At 45.4% G+C, this 19,162-nt stretch overlaps 1 long non-coding RNA gene across 2 annotated transcripts; it reads left to right on the top strand.

The window, feature by feature from the left end:
- Positions 1 to 527: 527 nt before the first annotated feature.
- LOC138926864 (uncharacterized) lies at positions 528 to 1,403 on the top strand. 2 transcript variants are annotated; one of them, XR_011443547.1, is made up of 3 exons: positions 528 to 580; positions 913 to 1,085; positions 1,144 to 1,403. It is a non-coding gene; the product is annotated as an uncharacterized lncRNA (long non-coding RNA). The 2 variants fall into 2 exon arrangements; XR_011443546.1 differs by lacking the exon at positions 528 to 580 and adding an exon at positions 595 to 836 and having other exon boundaries at positions 1,144 to 1,391.
- Positions 1,404 to 19,162: the final 17,759 nt, after the last annotated feature.

Genomic DNA, 19,162 nt, shown 5'->3' with positions numbered 1-19,162 from the left:
AACTATATTATTGTTTATTGTTGGAAACTGCGTATAATTTTTGATTATTTGCCCCCTGCTACTTGAATTCTTTAAAAAAAAATATAATCAAACTCTTTTTTGTGCGCACTGCGTTTATGATAAATATTGCCGTAAACAGGTATTTACATACTTAAACATTCTCCTTAATTAAAAAAAAAACAGGCTCTTACTTTAATATAAAAAAAAACCTGAAGTAAAATAGATTTTTCAAGATATCTTCTAGCTCGGTGAAGTTTTACCGCGGGGCGAATACAGGCCTGGGGGAGGGCGATCATAATTTTTGGCTTTGACGATTTAATTAGAAAAAATATACTCCTTGTTCGCGTAAACTCAACACACTTGGACAATGCGATCGACAACTTGAGTGTATTTGAAGACGACGATAATTAATCGTTACATGACTGAAAAGCATAATTTTTTAATTTTGTTTAATTAGGAGTTATTAATATTTATTTGTTGGTTCTGAATGAACTAAATATTAAATATTATTACTTTTTAATATTTATTATTACCTAAAAATCCTTCACATGGTCACACAGTGACGGTGCATAAAAATCAGGTGAGAAAAAAAAAAACAAAAATACGATAGAGCTGTAGCACATACAAAAATATTTTTTGTTCTGCTCTGCTCTCGCTCTAGATTTTTGGCTACGGCTACGGCTACGAGGAGCACAGAATATTTTTTTCTGCTATTGCTATAGCTATGGCTATGACTTTTCGTAGCTCGGAGCAGAGCAGACAATTTTCTTTTTTTTGCTACGGCTCCGCTTCCGCCTTGGAAAAAGTGACATCGGTAGCAAAATTTGACCATGCTAGTATGTATCTTGAAAAATCAACACTACTGAAGGTTTTTTTATATTTTAGTACGAGCCTATTTTTAATATTTTTTAGGTTAGTGAGGCTCCTTGTATACCAAGGAGGATTTGCTGAAGCGGACGGATATTTCCATGGCATACAGGAGTCAAAAAATTTATTTAAAGTACAGTAAAATTTTTCTAAAGTGACGTTAAGATCAGTGCATGCCAGAATATCGGACCAGTCATATGTATCGATAAGGCTATTAAGTTTGTGAAAATCAGCATTACGGAAACAGCGAATCTTATTTATCTTATTTATTTACAGGAATGGTTTCGATTGATACCTCCAGCGTGGGGTGTTATGGATCCTCTGGGGTTGAGAGGGGAAAAGCTCTTGAGAAAGCAGTACCATCAGGATCAGATACAAAACATAAGTTTAAGGGGGGACATCTGAGTAACAGGCCAAAAAAACCGGATTTTCTCGAATTTTTTTTGGCCAAATCAAAACAGCTAATCGAAAATTTGTAAATGAGGTTTTATTATATTATATTTAAAGTACACAATAAAATTTTTTTTTAATAAATCGAAATTAAAATGGCGGCCCTGCAGCCCTTATTCGTAGGCCCTATTTTTTTAAAGGGGGTCCATGGCCGAACACCTAACGTCCATAATTTTTGATCTAGAGCAAAAAATCAAGTTTGATTAGTTTCTGTATCTCACGGCAACGGCTATCTCAAAGGCTATCGACACACGTAGGATTTTTTCGATATATCGATTTTTTGCAAAATAATGAGTGATTGAACCAAAATTTTCAATTTTCACGAACAAAAAACGTCACAAAATTGTTGATAAAAAAAAAAGTAAGCAAAATAAAAATCCTACGTGTGTTGATAGACATAGGTATTCTGAGTATACTGCCAAAATTTTAGATCGATAGGTTAAGAGTCGTTCGAGTTATGTGTTCGGCCAACTCAAAAAAAGCGGTTTCGAGAAAAACGCGTTTAAAGTTTTAAGTACTGACGGATATACCTGTGAGGCATCGCCGCAGAATGAAAAATTTCTACACTGTGGTTTTCACTGTGTGAAAAGTGGTTTCGAGAAAAACGCGTTTAAAGTTTTAAGTACTGTGGGATATACCTGTGAAGCATCGCCACAGAATGGAAAATTTCGACACTTAGACACTTTTGCCGGACTCTATCTTTTGATATGTCATTTTTAAGACCCTAAAGAATTTTTTAAGCGAACAAAAAACATTTCTCAAACATTTTTTCAAAATTTTACTCAGATGTCAACCCTTAAAAGCCGACCTAACGAGTTTCTAACATGGTTAATCTGACCTAGGGACATGTCAAACAAGCCCGCTGTGAAGTCATGGTGAGTGATAAGTGGCAAAGATGGTGAGGTATCGACGTTGGACATAAGATTAGTCATAAGATTAAAAACGGATTGAATAGCGAACAAATTCTGCCAATATGTGGGCTGTTCGGACGAAGGCGGTATATACGAACATGTAATGTATAAAGATTTCACGGACAGGGTGATTTTAATGCAAATAAATTCTATGTCACCAAACTCTTGTGATTTCACCTCTTCAGAAGCAAGAGTAGAGTCTACCGAAACGAGGACTCCACCCCCCCTTCGCTGAGGTCGATCCCGTCTTAAAGTGGTGTACTTACTTGGAAAAACTTCGGAGCTGAAGATCTCCGGCTTTAACCAAGTTTCTGTAAAGGCTATAATATGGGATGCAAAGAAAGAACTATCAGTATATATATTGGGGAGTTTGCTACATAGCCCCCTAGTATTCTGATAGGTAAGTGTTAATGACGATACTAGTTTTTTTGGTACGATAATATTTAACATAAACGCAGTGCGCACAAAAAAAACACGACCGTTCGCTTAAGAGAAAGAGAGGGAAGTGAATTCGTAGCATTATCGCAATGGATCGTCTGGCATTTTCGTAGACGTCCCAGGAAACAGTGGAAACCGGCCACAAAAGCATCTGTGGTAAGTTCACTCACCTTTGTTGGTCTTTGTTGTGTATCCATATGAGCCCAGGAGTTTTGACCCTATATTGGTCCAATGTCTCACCTAATTTTACCTCGCTCACAGTATCTTCCTAAGGTACTTCCTGCTGCATGTCTGCATCGTTGGAGAAGCATTTTCGAAACTTGAAGCCGTGTGAAAGTAATATTTTGTTGAGTTCCTTTTGGATTTGCACTGCTTCTGCGACTGAATTAGCACCCGTCAAACAATCGTCTTCTTAGAAGTCGTTTTCGAGTGCTGTCGATCCCAGCGGGTAGTTTTTCCGTGACCGGATTGGTAGATGATTTAGGCATGGCAGGCATGGGGCTGTCTTCGTGCCGTAGGTGACTGTTTTAAGTCGGTAGTATCTAAGGTCTTCCGCTGGATTGTTTTGCCAAACTATGAGTTAATTCAATTGATCATCTGGGTTTTTCCGTACTTAACGGTACATATTTTCTATGTCCACCGTGCATACATACTTATGAGTTTGGAGCCGTAGTAGTATGGACAGAAGCTCGCTCTGAACTGTAACATCCGTATATAACATCCGTGTCGTTCAAATATTTCCCACTTGACCTTTTGCAAGACTCATAAAATACTACTCTCAGTTTGGTGCTACAAGGCGCAGTGATGAGGAGTAAAAAAATGATCCTTGGTTTTATGGCATGAAGGCCTTTCCCTACCTTTGCCTTTTGATAGCTATCTCTTTTGACAGAACACGGCTGATTGAGTTCTGGACTTATTTTTCCTGGGACAATCCATTCAAGTTTTGGTAGTTGGAGCATGGCACCACCTCCATTTTTTGTTGATTTGGAATGTTCCTGATTCGTTCCTATTAGTAGATCAATTGTCCCTGGTTTGTCAAACTGGGGATCCACTAAGGTACACTCATTTGGGTATTTTCAACTTTCAATGAAAGAATAATGTTTGAATAATGTTTGTTTGTAATAATGTTATAATGTTGGTCAGCTATAATGTGCGAAGGACAAAGGAAGGAACAGTCATTTACCCATCATCTTGCTCTACCCATCCTTGGTTGCCCACAAATACTTTTGATTCAATTTTTCGTATCATGGCGTTTTAACGATAACATTGATGCTAGAGGCTAGTGATCCGTCCGGTATCTGCTTCGACTTTGCCTTTGCAAGGAGTGGCCAAATTTTGGCATCTTACCTTTGTAGCAAGAAGGTTGTAACTTTTATTGCTTACTGCACCTACTTCTGGTACTTGAAGTAGTTTCTAGATGTAACAAGGTATGATGCTTTTTATCACACTTTAAACAATTCCTTGTTAAATTGATTAAAACCCTAATTAAACTGATTAAATCTCGTTAAATCTCATTTAATTCGTAACCGTGGCATCACAAAATCTCTAGGCAATGAAATATGTGATGATATTTGTACTATGTATATGTGTACGTATCTGATATATGTGTATATCACCTTCGTACGTAACCCTTTTAGTTAGGCTTACGCGCGTATAAAACACAAAAATCTAGGCAAATTAGAGTCAAGAAACAAACAACCATAATAAGTAAAGATGTTTGTTTCATTGGATTTGAAATAAATTTTAAGTTGTCTTTATTTTTGAATTTTTAGTCTCTAAATCTAGTCTAAGATAGCTTAGGGCGTAGCGGGAGCGAAAGCTCATATTCGCTCTTGTGCGAATTCGCCCCGCTTCGACTCAATAGTTAAGATTAAGAATAGAAAAAAATATAATTTGGAATTATAACGTTGAAGAGGACAGACAGTTTTTCGTTTTCTTTTTTTCGACATTTTTAAATATTCAGCAGCCACCCTTATTTATTATTTTTTTTGTAATAGTGTGAGATAAACTAATCTCATTTAACATTTTGGCGCCCCCGGGTGGACACTAGTGCTAAATATTTAAAAATAAATATAAAGTGACAGTGACACTGTGTTATTAGAATATTCAAAGAGCTGCTCGCGACGCGTCCGTAAAGTGCGATTTAAAAAAAAATCACCGCGTCGTGAAACCGCCTCAAGCCGCAATCCAAGGATAATCACCGCCAAGATCATCGCCACCAGGAACACCAACCACCTCCTAGCCGTGTACCTGCATTAACTGCACAAGGAAAGCGGCAGCGGGATTAAAGGATCCCTTTTTTTCAACAGGATGGCTCACCGTGCCACACAAGCAATGTCACAATCGATCTTCTGCGCGAGAAGTTCGGCGAACGCGTTATTAGCCAGAGCGCCGAGGTCTCTTGGCCGTCTCGTAGCTGCGATTTGACGCCATTGGACTATTATCTCTGGGTTGCCGTTAAGGATAAATGTTATGCCAAGAATCCACAAACAATTGAGGACCTGAAAGCAGAAATCGGCGAAGTTATTGGCCAGATACAGCCCCACACGCTAGAGAATGTCGTCAAAAATTGGTCTGATTGCATCGGCTACTGCCACGCCACTCGCGGCAGCCATTCATCCATTGTGTTCCATCATTAAACCGGAAGAATTAAGCTTTACAATAAAAAGAGAATTGATTAAGCTTTACAATCAGAATTGAAATATATTGACGCGTTTTCATTTTATAGCCATTTCAAAAGGTGATTTTTAATTGACCCACCCTGTAAATGTACATACCAGGGCGTACTTCGTAAATGTACTTCGTAAATGTACTTCGGGCGGAGCCGAAGTTGATATACCCTTGCAGTTAAAACCGGATATATATCGCAAACATCGGATAAAGTTGGCCGATCCTTATGATTGCATCATAATAATACAAATTAATTACAATAAAAAAATCTAAAAAAAAGTTTCAAGCTTCTATCTTCAAAAATACGAAAGTTGATATTTTTACCAGCTATAAGATATAGTCGGCCGATCCTTATGAAATTTAGCATGTAATGTTTTGCCAAAAATAGCTCTAGTGTCAAATTTGAACTCTCTAACTCCAAAAACACCAAAGTAAAAACACCAAACACCTAAAAACACCAAGACAGACGGACATGCTCATATCAACTCAGGAGGTGATCCTAATCAAGAATATATATACTTTATAGGGTCAGAGATGTCTCCTTCACTGCGTTGCACACTTTTGACCAAAATTATAATACGCTCTGCAAGGGTATAAAAAGAAAGGCACTAAAAGAGTCTAAAAGACTAAAAGAGTCAGAGTTGTGTTGGTATACTAAACTACCCGAGGAGCTACAAAAACTGCATTTGGAACCTACGAAAAACAGGATCCGTGCTTCTTTGTAAAGTGACAAGAAGACAGCATGAAATGACCCAGACTGGCTTAAACAAACAAAGGATCAGCTAAGTGAAGTCTTTGAGATGAAAGACACCAGACCAGAAAAAAATGTGTGGGCATCAAGTTTAAGCAAGACCTGAAAAACAAAAGAGTTTTTATATCACAAGCAAACTACATCAACAACATTTTGAATAGATTTGGCATCCGGTCATGATGCAAGCCAGCAGCGACACCAATTAGTCCATCAGCTAGCATTCCTGCATTCATCATAAAGCGTAGAGGTCCAGACGACCGAGGGGCGCTGGAGAAACGATTTATTAATAATTTGTTATTTATTAAGCAAAGAGGAATTAGTAAGGAATTTTAAAATACTTGATTTTAAATATGAAGGACAGAAAAGAGAAATAATAGAGTGGAGTCCATTGTATTTCGAACATAAGACCCTGAGAGAGTTGTGTTTTGCATATGTCGAACTACAATTAGGAATACCTAAATTTAAAAGTGTTAGTTAATGCTGGCTGTCTACATCACCATTGATGAAGTTATGTAAGAAAACTACACCCAGCATTGTCCTACGAGGTTAGTTAAGGTTGGTAAGTTTATTAGTCTGCTACTGTAAGAGGTAAAACCTCTAAGTGCAAATGTTAATAAATTCTTTCTAGAGAAAATACGTAGCCTGGAGAGGGCAAGAACAATAAAAAGACATAAGTTTGCATTTCGATTCATTAAGTATTAAATCATTCGCTAAACACCATTTGTAAAAATTTGTAAGATCTGACTGAAAATTGCATTGGGGAGAAGCGGATTTGTATTGATGACAAAGCTTAACATCATTTGCATACATGAGAACTAGAGAGTCATTAAAGCAGGGTGCACGTCGTTAATAAAAAGAGTAAACAGTTACGGGCCAAGATGACTTGAGGGACCCCAGATGTAGTACGGACCAAGCGGGCATGTACATTTTTAGACAAAAGTCTTTGTATTCTTCCATCTAAGTAGTTGGAGATCCAAGTTGGAAGGTCTAGAAAAATCGTTAGAAAAAATCGAGGTTTCCAAAGATTAGCTGAAAAGACTATGCAGAAGCTTACACAGAACTGTGGCACAGTATTTTAGCACACAGTCTGGTACTTCATCGGAACCTGGCGAATAAACGTGTTTGACCCTTAAAAGATCAGATAATAAGCTATTTGTTTATCGAGATTATTTTATCTCTCGCAACCAAGAAAAAATAATTGGTGGCTAATAAATATAAAACGATAGATGATGTTTTTTCAATGTTATAATTCGATTTTTGTATTTTTGCTTTAATATTAAGCCTTACTTATCTATTCCGGCGAAGTGGAGCGAATTCGCACAAAATCGAAGATATAAAACATATACTAGATTTAGATAACTTCATAACTAGAGATTACTATTAAATTCAAGTAATCGATAGCAATTCAAATTCAAACAACTTCAAAAATTAAATAAAACGGTGTATCCGTTGACGCCGACCCCGTTGAAGGCCTCCATCCAGCTTCAACTAACTGGCAGCCGTGACTGTTTGTGGGCTGCTCTTCTAAACTCTGTTCCTCCGCTTGTCCTAACCACTGCGACCCTGATCCTTCCGTCCGCGCCGGCGTATGTTGCATCGACCCTTCCAGTGAACCACTGTTGCGGCGGCTGGTGATCCTCCACCATCAGGACCAGCTCGCCCCTCCGTATGTCCTCCTGTTGGTGCTGCCATTTCGACCGCCCCTGTGACGTACTCCCGGGTCCATCGCTGCCAAAACATTTGCTTGATTGACGAGACAAGCCGCTATCGCTGCAATCACGTTAGACCCTGCTGGGTCGGAGTCCGCGGTTCTGCTGGGGCGGCCCGCCTGTCAACAGAAGCCTGGAAGTAACCGCCTCGCCGTCGCCGTCAGAGCGCCCAGGAGTCGTGAGTTCAGGACGGCCTGGACTCTAACGAGCACGGTCTGCAGCTCCTCCGCGGTCAGCTTTGCAGTGCCTACCGCTCGTAGGAGTAAGTGCTTGGTAGACTTCACACCTGCCTTCTATCGTCCGCCCATGTGCAGAGCTCGTTGCGGTAATAACGCAAGTGCGCATCCGCTTTTTGATGCGTATTGTGTTACCGCATCGACCTCGTTCTCAGTTCTCCGACGGAGCTCCGTGAAATGGCGACTCGCTCCGAGGAAGCACGTCGCGTTGTCGCAGTGCACGATCTGCGGACATCCTTGGCGCCCAACGAAACCTTTGAAAAGCCAACAAAAAGAAATCAGTTGAAAGGCCGGAAACTACTTTTAAATGAACTGCCTTAGACGCAAATCAAACAAATAAAGCAATGTAAGACGTATAGGGTGGCCTACCAAAAATGTCTTACAAGTTGTGTAGGGGGGCGTTGGTTCCGCAAAAAGACTCCAGAATGGGGGTTGAAAATAACAAGTCGGGGGCGTCTTCAGTTCAAGTACAAAAAACGCGTTCAGCTTTATTGGCTGCGTACATCGAATACTGACTTAAAAACTAGTACAAAAAGAGACGATCGACGACAACCAACGAGCGAGAGAGAGGGCACAGAGGGGCGAGTGTGGATGCGCTCTTCAGCGCGGGTGCGCTCTTCAGCTGAGCGGCACAACGGCCCCTCACCTAAACATTCTCCCCCCCTTGCAATCGCTCGGGTTGCTACAGATCCCTCGTCGCTAGCTATGCGTCACTGCAGCTAGAGGGCGTACACGGGTCAATGAAGGCCCCCGTGTCGAAAATCCGGGTCCCGATGTTGACGCTGTTCCGGTTCAGCAGCGACGATAGGGTGGGCGCAGCGACCGCGTCCTGCGGGGGCCCTTGAGGAGAGGCGGAAAGTTGCCTAAGCGCGGATGACGCGGGCGGAAGAGCGGTGGACGGCACCCGATGAGGGGCGGACGAAAGCAGTGGAGCGCTTGCCGAGGAGTTGCCGACGAGCGCCGGGAAGTCGATGGCCGTGGATCGACGAAGGCCGAGAAGTACCCGAACCGCGCCGGGAGTTGGCGGACGACGGCCGACGAGAGAGCGAGACACCCCGTGTACTGTGACCGTGCTCCTCGGTCACAAGGTGCAGCAGCGTGTGGTGATCCTGACCATACGTCTTACAGCCGTCCCCACGCCGACAGGATCCGTCGGAGTGCTCGTGGGCCAGGCAGCTCGAGCAATACCGGTTCACGAGAACCTCTCGGAGCCGCTTCTTGGCACTTAGGCGTAGGAAGCGCCGTCATGGCATGGGTAGGATTGCACACCTTGAGTACATCTGCTCTCCAGTGACTGGGCGTTGCGTGGGCGTGGCGACATAGTGCTGAATATGACCTTGGAATCCACTGAGTCACTAAGGCTGCGGGCAACTCGTGTAGAAAAAAAAGACACGCTGCGGGGGTTGGCTGGAGATAATGGGCCTGTCAGCACCCATCCAAAAATGGTCTCCTGACCGAGAAGCGACCCGCAGATGTTGGAATTACAGAGGAGAATGGACGGAAGAATGTCAGCTCCTCATAACACATCGATTTGGGAGCTCTCAAAGAAGTTGGGGTCCGCCAGGGGAATGTCGGGCAGCCCCTTGAGACGCTCTCGCGAAATCGGATATGATGGCAGATTTCAGTCTCTAATTTTAGCCCAGGTCTAGACGGCGACCGAATGGAGAAATGGCACAATTTAGTAGACTGTGCGGAAATGGTCTGATTAAGGCCGGAAACTTGGGCGTGAATCGTCTTGAAGGGAAACTTGACAAGGTTGAACAGTCTTTTCGTTATGAACGTCGCTTCGGAACCTGAGTCTATCAGAGCTCGTGCCTGGACGGTGTACCCCAAATGGCACACGTTGATAAGGGCCGTGCCCAGTAGGACGGCTCCTGACCCGGAAGCGAAACACACCTGCACATTCGTCTGATCCTCTGAGCCGTTTGCTGGCGTAGGCGGAATTGGAGCGGTGGCGAACGGATTGCCGCTGTGCAGGAGGGTGTGGTGTCGGCTGTGGCATTAGAAGCAGGTATGGGCGCTCGTGCAGTCTCGCTGCTGGTGCCCTTGGGAAAAACAGTTTAAACATAACTGCTTCCTCCTTATGTAGTCAGAGCGCCCATTTACATCCATTTCTAGGAAACGCGGACATAAGCGAATGGGGTGGTCCTCCCTCGAACAGAGATCGCAGCCCTTTTGGCCCGGAACCACTCGAGTCTCGTATGAAGGGAGCCTCCGAGCAGGGGCAGTAGGAAGTCCCGACCTTGGCGGAAATTGCACGGAGCCACTAGGCCTGACGTCGTCGATGGCCACCAGAGTGCGATGGCGCTCTGTCAGGAAGTTATCTAATTCCTTTAAAGTTTTAAGTACTGACGGATATACCTGTGAGGCATCGCCGCAGAATGAAAAATTTCTACACTGTGGTTTTCACTGTGTGAAAAGTGGTTTCGAGAAAAACGCGTTTAAAGTTTTAAGTACTGTGGGATATACCTGTGAAGCATCGCCACAGAATGGAAAATTTCGACACTTAGACACTTTTGCCGGACTCTATCTTTTGATATGTCATTTTTAAGACCCTAAAGAATTTTTTAAGCGAACAAAAAACATTTCTCAAACATTTTTTCAAAATTTTACTCAGATGTCAACCCTTAAAAGCCGACCTAACGAGTTTCTAACATGGTTAATCTGACCTAGGGACATGTCAAACAAGCCCGCTGTGAAGTCATGGTGAGTGATAAGTGGCAAAGATGGTGAGGTATCGACGTTGGACATAAGATTAGTCATAAGATTAAAAACGGATTGAATAGCGAACAAATTCTGCCAATATGTGGGCTGTTCGGACGAAGGCGGTATATACGAACATGTAATGTATAAAGATTTCACGGACAGGGTGATTTTAATGCAAATAAATTCTATGTCACCAAACTCTTGTGATTTCACCTCTTCAGAAGCAAGAGTAGAGTCTACCGAAACGAGGACTCCACCCCCCCTTCGCTGAGGTCGATCCCGTCTTAAAGTGGTGTACTTACTTGGAAAAACTTCGGAGCTGAAGATCTCCGGCTTTAACCAAGTTTCTGTAAAGGCTATAATATGGGATGCAAAGAAAGAACTATCAGTATATATATTGGGGAGTTTGCTACATAGCCCCCTAGTATTCTGATAGGTAAGTGTTAATGACGATACTAGTTTTTTTGGTACGATAATATTTAACATAAACGCAGTGCGCACAAAAAAAACACGACCGTTCGCTTAAGAGAAAGAGAGGGAAGTGAATTCGTAGCATTATCGCAATGGATCGTCTGGCATTTTCGTAGACGTCCCAGGAAACAGTGGAAACCGGCCACAAAAGCATCTGTGGTAAGTTCACTCACCTTTGTTGGTCTTTGTTGTGTATCCATATGAGCCCAGGAGTTTTGACCCTATATTGGTCCAATGTCTCACCTAATTTTACCTCGCTCACAGTATCTTCCTAAGGTACTTCCTGCTGCATGTCTGCATCGTTGGAGAAGCATTTTCGAAACTTGAAGCCGTGTGAAAGTAATATTTTGTTGAGTTCCTTTTGGATTTGCACTGCTTCTGCGACTGAATTAGCACCCGTCAAACAATCGTCTTCTTAGAAGTCGTTTTCGAGTGCTGTCGATCCCAGCGGGTAGTTTTTCCGTGACCGGATTGGTAGATGATTTAGGCATGGCAGGCATGGGGCTGTCTTCGTGCCGTAGGTGACTGTTTTAAGTCGGTAGTATCTAAGGTCTTCCGCTGGATTGTTTTGCCAAACTATGAGTTAATTCAATTGATCATCTGGGTTTTTCCGTACTTAACGGTACATATTTTCTATGTCCACCGTGCATACATACTTATGAGTTTGGAGCCGTAGTAGTATGGACAGAAGCTCGCTCTGAACTGTAACATCCGTATATAACATCCGTGTCGTTCAAATATTTCCCACTTGACCTTTTGCAAGACTCATAAAATACTACTCTCAGTTTGGTGCTACAAGGCGCAGTGATGAGGAGTAAAAAAATGATCCTTGGTTTTATGGCATGAAGGCCTTTCCCTACCTTTGCCTTTTGATAGCTATCTCTTTTGACAGAACACGGCTGATTGAGTTCTGGACTTATTTTTCCTGGGACAATCCATTCAAGTTTTGGTAGTTGGAGCATGGCACCACCTCCATTTTTTGTTGATTTGGAATGTTCCTGATTCGTTCCTATTAGTAGATCAATTGTCCCTGGTTTGTCAAACTGGGGATCCACTAAGGTACACTCATTTGGGTATTTTCAACTTTCAATGAAAGAATAATGTTTGAATAATGTTTGTTTGTAATAATGTTATAATGTTGGTCAGCTATAATGTGCGAAGGACAAAGGAAGGAACAGTCATTTACCCATCATCTTGCTCTACCCATCCTTGGTTGCCCACAAATACTTTTGATTCAATTTTTCGTATCATGGCGTTTTAACGATAACATTGATGCTAGATGCTAGTGATCCGTCCGGTATCTGCTTCGACTTTGCCTTTGCAAGGAGTGGCCAAATTGTGGCATCTTACCTTTGTAGCAAGAAGGTTGTAACTTTTATTGCTTACTGCACCTACTTCTGGTACTTGAAGTAGTTTCTAGATGTAACAAGGTATGATGCTTTTTATCACACTTTAAACAATTCCTTGTTAAATTGATTAAAACCCTAATTAAACTGATTAAATCTCGTTAAATCTCATTTAATTCGTAACCGTGGCATCACAAAAGCTCTAGGCAATGAAATATGTGATGATATTTGTACTATGTATATGTGTACGTATCTGATATATGTGTATATCACCTTCGTACGTAACCCTTTTAGTTAGGCTTACGCGCGTATAAAACACAAAAATCTAGGCAAATTAGAGTCAAGAAACAAACAACCATAATAAGTAAAGATGTTTGTTTCATTGGATTTGAAATAAATTTTAAGTTGTCTTTATTTTTGAATTTTTAGTCTCTAAATCTAGTCTAAGATAGCTTAGGGCGTAGCGGGAGCGAAAGCTCATATTCGCTCTTGTGCGAATTCGCCCCGCTTCGACTCAATAGTTAAGATTAAGAATAGAAAAAAATATAATTTGGAATTATAACGTTGAAGAGGACAGACAGTTTTTCGTTTTCTTTTTTTCGACATTTTTAAATATTCAGCAGCCACCCTTATTTATTATTTTTTTTGTAATAGTGTGAGATAAACTAATCTCATTTAACATTTTGGCGCCCCCGGGTGGACACTAGTGCTAAATATTTAAAAATAAATATAAAGTGACAGTGACACTGTGTTATTAGAATATTCAAAGAGCTGCTCGCGACGCGTCCGTAAAGTGCGATTTAAAAAAAAATCACCGCGTCGTGAAACCGCCTCAAGCCGCAATCCAAGGATAATCACCGCCAAGATCATCGCCACCAGGAACACCAACCACCTCCTAGCCGTGTACCTGCATTAACTGCACAAGGAAAGCGGCAGCGGGATTAAAGGATCCCTTTTTTTCAACAGGATGGCTCACCGTGCCACACAAGCAATGTCACAATCGATCTTCTGCGCGAGAAGTTCGGCGAACGCGTTATTAGCCGGAGCGCCGAGGTCTCTTGGCCGTCTCGTAGCTGCGATTTGACGCCATTGGACTATTATCTCTGGGTTGCCGTTAAGGATAAATGTTATGCCAAGAATCCACAAACAATTGAGGACCTGAAAGCAGAAATCGGCGAAGTTATTGGCCAGATACAGCCCCACACGCTAGAGAATGTCGTCAAAAATTGGTCTGATTGCATCGGCTACTGCCACGCCACTCGCGGCAGCCATTCATCCATTGTGTTCCATCATTAAACCGGAAGAATTAAGCTTTACAATAAAAAGAGAATTGATTAAGCTTTACAATCAGAATTGAAATATATTGACGCGTTTTCATTTTATAGCCATTTCAAAAGGTGATTTTTAATTGACCCACCCTGTAAATGTACATACCAGGGCGTACTTCGTAAATGTACTTCGTAAATGTACTTCGGGCGGAGCCGAAGTTGATATACCCTTGCAGTTAAAACCGGATATATATCGCAAACATCGGATAAAGTTGGCCGATCCTTATGATTGCATCATAATAATACAAATTAATTACAATAAATAAATCTAAAAAAAAGTTTCAAGCTTCTATCTTCAAAAATACGAAAGTTGATATTTTTACCAGCTATAAGATATAGTCGGCCGATCCTTATGAAATTTAGCATGTAATGTTTTGCCAAAAATAGCTCTAGTGTCAAATTTGAACTCTCTAACTCCAAAAACACCAAAGTAAAAACACCAAACACCTAAAAACACCAAGACAGACGGACATGCTCATATCAACTCAGGAGGTGATCCTAATTGTGTAGGGGGGCGTTGGTTCCTCAAAAAGATTCCAGAATGGGGTTGAAAAGTGGAAAGTCGGGGGCGTCTTTAGGTTTAGTGTAAAGCACGCGTTCAGCTTTATTCGGCTGCTTACATGAGATTGAAACTTAAAACTAGTGGAAAAAAAAGAGATCGCCGACAGCCAACGAGCGAGAAGAGAGGCACAGAGGGGCGAGTGTGGACGCGCTCTTCAGCGCGGGTGCGCTCTTCAGCGCGGGTGCGCTCTTTAGCGCGGGTGCGCTCTTCAGCGCGGATGCGCTCTTCAGGTGAGTGGCACCACGGCCCCTCACCTAAACATTCCGCCCCCCTTGCAATCACTCGGGTTGCAATAGCTCCCTCGAAGTTATGGTTGGTGGCAAGCTCCGGATACGACCCATCCAAACACGGTGCTCTGGGCCACTGGGAGTCCGTCCTGGATCTTCAGGAAGCCCGGTTGAATAATCCGTGGGTACATATCTGCACCCAGGACGACGGAGATTGTCGCTGGCAGATGGAATCGCTCATCCGCCAGGGTCACGCCTCGGAAGTGGGCACGCACCGCCTCGCTCAGCTCCCGGGACGGCGTACGAACTCGCACGTGAGGCTCGATCTTGAACATGACCTCCAGCTGAACGCTGTCATCGGTCGTTGACCCCACGGTGGCGGAACACACCTGTTCGTCCCCCACGCTGGTAGTGGGCAGCCGGAAACACGCAGCGAGCGAGGCGTCGATGCAGCTCGAGGGCGTGCATGGGTCGATGAGGGCCCCCGTATCGAAGCTCCGGGTCCCGGTGTCGATCCGCACTAGTGCAGTCGGCAGCACGTTGACGCTGTTCCGTTGCAACAGCGATGAGAGGGTGGGCGCAGCGACCGCGTCCAGCGGGGGCCCTCGACGAGAGGCGGAACTTTGCCTAGGTGCGGATGACGCGGGCGGATGAGCGGGGGTTGGCAATCGAGGAGTGGCGGACGAAGGCCGAGGATGCATCGACGAGTGCCGGGACGTCGGTGGCCGTGGATCGGGTTGGGATTGCCGGAAAGTGGCGGACCCAGGCCGAGGAGCACCCGAACCGCGCCGGGAGTTGGCGGATGACGGCCGGGCGCCAGACGTGACACTCTGTGTCCTGACTCCCGCGCTCCGTGACCGGTGCTCCTCTTGGCGTGCCTTGCGCCGAGCCCGCGGCCTCTCCACGAGATGCAGCAGCGTGTGGTGATCCTATCCACACGTCTTACAACCGTCACCCCGACGACAGGATCCGTCGGAGTGCTCGTGGGCCAGGCAGCTCGAGCAGTATCGGTTCACAAGAACCGCTCGGAGCCGCTTCTCGGCGCTAAGGCGTAGGAAACGCCGACACTTCTTTAAGGCGTGGATTCCATTGCAGACTCGGCAACGGTAGGATTGGATACCACGAGTACATCTGCTCTCCAGCGATGCTTGGGTGTTGCGTGGACGTGGCGACATCGTGTTGGCTATGGCTGACGGAAATATGATAAAGGAACAAATAACATGATCAGAATCGGTGTAAAATGAAGGTTCGGAACTACGGGCAGAGCTACGGGACAGCACAATTGGACAGGAACATTGGAGCGGAAGAAATGTTGATCACTGTGGGTAGGCGGACGCGTCCAACGGAAGAAGCACGACCTTAACAACGGGCCGCTTTACAAGCCCTCGCGCAGTGCGGATGTCGATCACGCGGACATGGCCATCAGAGCCGGGATACACCGCGTCAACCCTGCCTAAGCGCCACTCATTGGACGGAAGGTTGTCTTCCTTGATGACGACCATATCCCCAACGCGGAGGTCCCTCGTAGGGGCTCGCCACTTGTTTCTCTTATGGAGCTCCTTGAGATACTCCTCCTTCCACCGGAGCTGAAATTGCTGCTGAAGCGCCTTGAGGTGTTGCCAACGATTGATGATGGAACTGGTGTCCCCCTTTATCTCGGGCTCGACCGTGGCGAGAAGTGGTCCTCCCACAAGAAAGTGCCCGGGTGTAAGAGCTAGCAGGTCAGCAGGGTCTTCGGACATTGGCGCGAGTGGCCGCGAATTCAGGCACGCCTCGATCTTCGCCAGGAGAGTAGCCAGCTCCTCAAAGGTGTATTTTCGCGTGGCGGCGGACTTGTAGAACAAGGTCTTGAAGCTCTTGACCCCTGCTTCCCAAAGGCCCCCCATGTGGGGAGCTCCCGGAGGAATGAAATGCCAGAGAAGCTGCTGGTGACTATAGGCACCAGTCACAGCCCCCTTTAGGCTCTGGAGAAAATCGCGGGATAGTAGAGCAGCTGCTCCCACAAAGGTCTTCCCGTTGTCGGACTGCACTTGACGGGGGCATCCTCTCCGGGACACGAACCGTGCGAAAGCCGCAAGAAATTTCTCGGTCGTAAGGTCCGACGTAGGCTCTAAATGGATAGCCTTAGTGGAGAAACACACAAACACCAACACATAACCCTTTGTGATGAGACAGGCCCTCCCCGTATAGTTTTTTATCTCGAAGGGACCGGCATAATCCACACCGGTGTGCGTGAACGGGCGCGAGAAGGACGTCCGTTCCTTGGGTAGCTCTCCCATGAGTTGCGTCTGCAACTTCTTCTTGTGGATGACACATACCTTACAAGAATGGACAACGGACTTGACCAAGTTCCTCACCCTTGGAATCCAGAACTTGGCCCGGATCAGGCGGATCATCAGCTGACTGCCACCGTGCAGCGTGATGCGATGTGTAAAATGAACCAGGAGTCGAGACAGCTGACAGTCGTACGGAAGGATAATAGGGTGCCGTTCGTCATAGTGGAGAAGCTCAGAGGACGTGACCCGGCCGCAGGCTCTCATAAGGCCTTGCGAATCCACGAAGGGGTTCAGATTCTGAATCGGACTGGATGCCGATATTGGACGCTTTTCGCTTAAGCAGCCCATCTCAGAGACGAAGTGTCTGCGCTGAGTGACGGAAACTAGAAGACGTTCAGCCGACGTTATCTCATTAGCGGTCAGGTGCTCTTCAAACGAAAGTCGAATCTTCCGCGCGCGCTGGATGAAGCGATTAACATAGGAAAGGACTCGTAATGCCTTGTCGAGTGTGGAAAAACGCTCAAGGAGATCTTCGGGGGGTACTTTCGCGACATGGACCTTGACTGCTCGCTTCTCGAGTTCAGTCATGGGGGTATCATAGCCTTGAGTGGGCCAGTCGCTGCGAGGCCTCTGCAGCCAGTCAGGACCGTGCCACCACAACTGGTTATCTGCAAGATCTTGGAGAGCTACGCCCCGGCTAGCGAGATCCGCAGGGTTATGCTCGGAGCGGACATGTGCCCATTTCTGCACGTCGGTGAACTGGGTGATCTTGGTCACCCGGTTGGCCACGAACGTTGTCCACTGGCACGCTGGCTTATGCAGCCACGCGAGGACAATAGTCGAGTCGGTCCAACAGTATAGGGCAGACGCGGCCCCTGGCATTTGTGGCAGAACGGCGGTGGCCATCTCGGACAACAACAAGGCACCGCACAGTTCTAGTCGAGGGAGCGAAACCGTCTTAACTGGGGCCACTCGAGTCTTTGCAGTCAGCAGGGTCACTATTACCGTGGACCCGATTTCGACACGAACGTAAATTGCTGCGCCGTACGCCTTCTGTGAAGCGTCGCAGAACCCGTGGTGTTCGACCTTTAGGTGTGGTCGGAACGCGACCCATCGAGGAACACGAATCTGATCGAGCACCGAGTAATTCTTTAGGAAGTCAACCCATCGCTGACAGAAATCTTGAGGGAGGGCGTCATCCCACCCTAGATCCAGAAGCCAAATGTCTTGCATGAACATTTTTGCCCGAACAATGAAAGGAGCGAGCCAACCTGCTGGATCGAACAATTTGGCAATTTGGGAGAGGACTTGGCGCTTTGTGAAAACTGAGCCGGAAGTCAATTCTGGCGGGACAAAAAAGAATTCATCAGTCGTCGCTTTCCACCGCACGCCGAGTGTCTTGGCCGTGCTTTCTGCATCGATGTCGAGAAAGTCAGCTCGGAGACGGTGATCGATCGGAATGTCGGCCAGGATTGCCTTGTTATTCGACGTCCATTTCCTAAGTGGGAACCCTGCTGACTCTAGGGCCCCTTTCAGCTCCCGAATCGAAGCTTGGGCTTCAGTTTTGGAGTCTGCCCCCGCGAGAACGTCATCAACGTACATAAACTGCCGGATAATTTGACTTGCCTGCGGATACTTCGACTCTTCGTCGTCAGCGAGCTGTCGCAGCACACGGATCGCCAGGAACGGGGCACAATTGACACCGAAGGTGACCGTTTTCAACTCGTAGTCGCGGATATCCCCATCGGGATTGCGAAACAAAATACGTTGGAGCGGAGTATGCTTGGGGTCTACCCAAATTTGCCGATACATCTTCTCGATGTCGGCGTTGAAGACAAACTTAAAGTACCGCCACTTTAGGATTTGAATCGTCAGGTCGGATTGTAAGACCGGGCCCGCGTAAAGAATGTCGTTCAGACTGGTCCCGTTTGCGGACGGGCTCGAAGCATTGAAGACCACTCGCACCTTGGTGGTCGTGCTTTCGGGCTTGAAGACTGCATGATGTGGTAGATAGTAGGTAGCGGAATTGCTCGCGGGAGAGACCTCGGTCATGTGGCCTAAGTCGATGTACTCCTGAATTACCGAGTCATAGCGGGCCTTAAGGGGCGGGTCCCTCTTCAGGCGCTGCTCATTACGCAGAAACTGAGCAAGGGCAAAGGACCGTGAAGCCGCTAGCTCGGAACCCTTCTGCCCGGGGTCGCGTAAGGGGAGCGT

The sequence above is a fragment of the Drosophila bipectinata genome, chromosome 4 (assembly GCF_030179905.1).
Source record: "Drosophila bipectinata strain 14024-0381.07 chromosome 4, DbipHiC1v2, whole genome shotgun sequence".
Classification (NCBI taxonomy): Eukaryota; Metazoa; Arthropoda; class Insecta; order Diptera; family Drosophilidae; genus Drosophila; species Drosophila bipectinata.
The sequence above is the reverse complement of the archived record's forward strand: the minus strand, read 5'-3'. Positions and strand labels throughout refer to the sequence as shown.